General features: G+C 47.5%; 1 pseudogene; it reads right to left on the bottom strand.

Moving 5' to 3' along the window:
• Nucleotides 1-1,111: 1,111 nt before the first annotated feature.
• Nucleotides 1,112-2,204, bottom strand: LOC146763131 (endogenous retrovirus group K member 5 Gag polyprotein-like; annotated as a pseudogene).
• Nucleotides 2,205-4,344: the final 2,140 nt, after the last annotated feature.

Genomic DNA, 4,344 nt, shown 5'->3' on the forward strand with positions numbered 1-4,344 from the left:
AAATTAGGGTGTTCAATGGACTTACAGAGGGTTGAATGTTTCCAGCTTCAAGTTGCTCTTGTACTAATTGTTCAGCAATTTGCAGCCTTTCTTTTGACACTGGCCACTGCTCAATCCACACGGGCATCTCAGTCAACCAGGTGATCTTGAGAATGGGCGGCTGCTCTGCAGTGGCCATTAAGGAAAATGCTGGTCTGTGGTCAAAACCATTCCAAGCTGGGAAAGTACATCTCTGCCTATCAGTCCCGGAAGCAGTTTGGGCAAAGGCATGATGTATAATTGAGCTACAATAACTTGATTGTCTTCAAAGATGATGCTGGTGGGGTCTCTGCTTATTGAAGGAATTTTCATTCCACCCACTCCTATAATGTGGGAACTTGAAGCTTGCAAAGGCCAGTTAGATGGCCAGTACTTATGATTAATAATTGAGACATCTGCAACTGTATCAAGGATTGATTCCAATCGGATGCAGTGGGAACCACGGTGTAATTGTATTTTCTTGTGTGGGCGGTCATTCAGGTTGATTGTGAAAAAGGCATCATGGCCAGTTGATCCAAAACCATTGTCTTGTCTTTCAAATTCAGTTGGTTCTTTTGGGCGTTGGCGATGTGGTAGGATATTTTCAATTGCTATAATTTGAGCAATCTTGCTTCCTTTTGGAATTGTCATGGGTGGTTGCAAAGCATAAACCATTATCTTCACTTGTCTGGTGTAATCTGCATCAATGATACCTGGAATCACAATCACACCCTGTTTACTTGTGGAGGATCTCCCAAGCAACAAACCTCCAATTAAAGTTGTGCTGTACATTGGACCATATACATTGGTAGGAATTAAGGTTACTTGTTTATCATTTAGAGCGACTTTTGTTGCTGTGGCCACATCCACTCCGAGGCTTTTCCAGGTAGCAGGTTGATTTTTCACAGCAGGAAACTGTTGTTGGAGTCTGTGGGATCAAGTTATCGATTTATTTCTTTGTGCGGTGCCTTGACGCGCTGTGCTGGGAGTTTCCCGACTTGTGACAAGCCTCTGTGGCATGGCTGTCCATGTTACACTTGGTGCACCATACAGTCCTTTGGCAGTTTCACCGGAGATGACCTGATCCACCGCATCAAAAGCAGGTGACACTAGTTGATCTGATGTTGGGTTGACTTTTGCTGCGACGGAGAGGGTTGCTGAAGTTGTTGCTTGACAGAGCAGCTGCAATGATGTGTCCTTGTTGTTACATTGCATCTTGAATTGCAGCTGTGAATGCTGCAGCTTGATTACTTTGTTCTGCTCGGGTAGATCGGACAAGCATCTCATTGACTGCATAGCCCTGAGGGAGAGTGGCTAAAATGGTATGTGAGTTAGCATTTTCAAAGGCAAGGGAGCGAAACAGATGTTCTTGAACGTCTGTAGGCACATCAGGAGCATCTTTCAAAGCAGCTGACAACCTGTCAATAAATTGTCCATAAGGTTCTGTGGTTCCTTGTTTTATGGTTGCATAAAGTGCTGGATTCTTCTTATCTGGTACTGAAAGGAAAGCCTGATGGGCCAGCTGTTGTGACAATTGATGCATTTCAATTGGGTAGGAAAGCTGGACCTTGGTTGTAGCATAAGGTACATGCCCAGTCAGCATATCTGGCTGGATTCCATAAAAAGGGTCACCCACTACTGAATGTTTGTTGGCTTCTTCAACTGCTAAATGTTTCCACTCCCTCTCAAACATGAGGAACTGTGAAGGTGTCAGCAACAAGGATGCAATACTAGATGAGTCAGAAGGACAAAGCACATCTGCTGTAAATATATATTGAATTATGTTCCTGGCTGCTTCTGATCTGATCCCATAATTGGTGACTGTTTGTTTGGCTGACTGGAGTATTTTCCACTCATAGGGTTGCCAAGAAGTGCTGTTATTTGATACAAGGACAGGGCAGGCTAAAGAATTGTCAGCGTCCCAATCACCATCTAATATAGCATTCTTGACCACTGAAGCCCACGGAGATTGTATTGGATTTTTTTAAAAAAAACCGGTAAAGTCAATTGCTCCTCTGAGGAAGGTTCTTTTAATTGAGCTTGCTGATTTGATAGATTGGCAAGCTGGACTATTTTATACTGTAATGTATTTGTTTTCTGCCCTTGTTCTGTGAGCGCTTCTTTTTGTGGCAATTAAAATCAGGGCGCTCCGAATCTGTCTCGTCTGAGTCAGAATTCGGTGGGAGGGGACATCACAGCGCTGCTGTGGTGTGGCGTGAGCTGCCTGCCTCAGGCTGTTCAGCCATTGTCTGTGTAGTCGCCTCTGCTGTCCTGCCGTCGCGGTCACGTTCACACTCGCCCCCCCTCGGGAGGGCTTCTGCTCTCTCACAGCCGCGGCCGCGCGCCATTCCACCCCCCCCCCCCCCCCCCCCTCCCCCCCGCGCGAGGAGCTCTGCCGCCGGTGCCGGGGGTCGCTGAACCACCTCTCCGGCGCACGCGCGCGCGGCCGCTGCTGCCGTGTTTCCTGGGAGATGCAGGGGCGGGGCCACGTCGCTCCCGTCTCTGCCCTGGTCTCTGCCCCAGTGTTCCATCTCGTGAGCCAGCCCCGTTTCGTCATCAACTCCACCTGTCTCCTCAGGTTTCACCCCGCCCACTGAGTGGGGCGGTGGGGCTACTTCCTGCTGCCTCATTCTGCCTGACCGTCGGCAGAGCCACATCTGCTAACTGCGTGCCCACTTCCACCGCGGCTGCGTATCTGCATCCCGCAACCGCCTCCATCCGCGCCACAACTTCTTGCACCGAGGAGCTTGTGAGAAACTACAGACTGGGGTATTGTTTATTAAGATATATGTAAAGGTTAGGAAACGGAGTGTGAGAAACTACAGACTGAGGTATTGTTTAGGAAACGGAGGATATGCAAATAGCCTGCGGGCACAGCATTTGCAAGATAAGAGAACCACAATCACTTACACCTGGGGACTGACGATACAAGATAAAGATAACCACAATTACTTACAGACTGCTTACGTAAACAGAGGGAAACTGCAAGATGATCCAGGAATTAGCTTGCAAATTCCAGGAAGACAAAAGGAGGCCCCCACAACTTCATGGAAATGATGGAATAAAAAGAAGGCTGTTTGAACGAATCGGCGCGGCAGAGGTGGAGCGAAGACTCCCCGGCCGTCCAGCGCTGTCTTTGCTCATATCCTACTTGCTGTAATTAATAAAATTCTAATTGGATTATGATCCGTTGTGGCGTAAATTTATAACAAGCTAACTGGGTCTCTTTGTCCACGCATCGGCCGCATATTATAAACACCAAAAAACCTCTCGACCTGGGATGGCTTCTGCACTTCTGTTTTTTCTGCCCTGGGCCACTCAAATGCTTGGACGGCCGCCTCTGCTGCCTTTTTCTCAGCAAGCATACTTTGCAAGGTATATAAAACTTTCTTCCACACTGCTCCGAGTTCTAATACGATTTTTTTTATCTTTTCTGCCTTCAACGGCAGAATCCCAAAGCAATTGCCCTAGTTCTTGCCACTCCATTTCGCTAAAAACGAGTGAGGGCTTATGTAGCTTTCCCTTATTTCTCGCCCAGAGAGCCAGCTGTTCTAAATTGGACTCTTTTATCTTTTCCTTTCTCTTAGAGAGAATATGTGAAAGGAGCCGTAGGGCCGCCTCTAAATTGCCATCCATGAAGAATTTCTCTCTTGGCATGCGGCTTACCTTTCCAACCAGTGCGAGGCGCTCCTAGCTTTCTCTCGAGCCAGCAGAAACACCTGCTCCAGCTCTCTGTTTCGTTTTGTCCACCCAAGCCGTGCGGGCACTGCGTGAACTGCAGAGTCTTCTGTGCCTATTTTGTGCTCCTGTATTCCCCGTCATGAACGCGCGATTCAGAAATTTGTCTTCCTCGTCGTGGCCAGCACGATTTGGAATGTGGAGATTTCACTGCTCCAGCGTTCCGATCCCCGTTATTTATAAAAGCAATTTGGGATTGAAGTTTCCCGTCACGTGTCTTCCCCTCACGCAATGTGAAAATTGCTCCCCGTCGCCCCTAAGGGGATTCAGGAGCCCCTCGGAGCCTCCCGAGTCCCTGTTCGGGTGCCAGAAGAAGCTAGGGACTTCTTATAATATGAGGGAAACTGGAATGGACAAACGCAGGTCGAGCCAATATGGTTAAAGCTATGTTCTCCATTTATTGTCTAAAAGATGGCAGTTTATATACACTTCAATATAGTTTACAGATTGTGAACATGCTATCATTGGTCAGCAAACATTGTTTGTCCCTGTCTCAAGGTGGCAAGAGTTTCATGCTGCAGTTCTACACTAATTCACACCCAGAAAGCCTATAAACACCGTGGTTACCTTAAAGTAATTTCTAACTGC

Source organism: Lonchura striata, chromosome W, assembly GCF_050655825.1.
Source record: "Lonchura striata isolate lonStrDom1 chromosome W, ASM5065582v1, whole genome shotgun sequence".
Taxonomy (NCBI): Eukaryota; Metazoa; Chordata; class Aves; order Passeriformes; family Estrildidae; genus Lonchura; species Lonchura striata.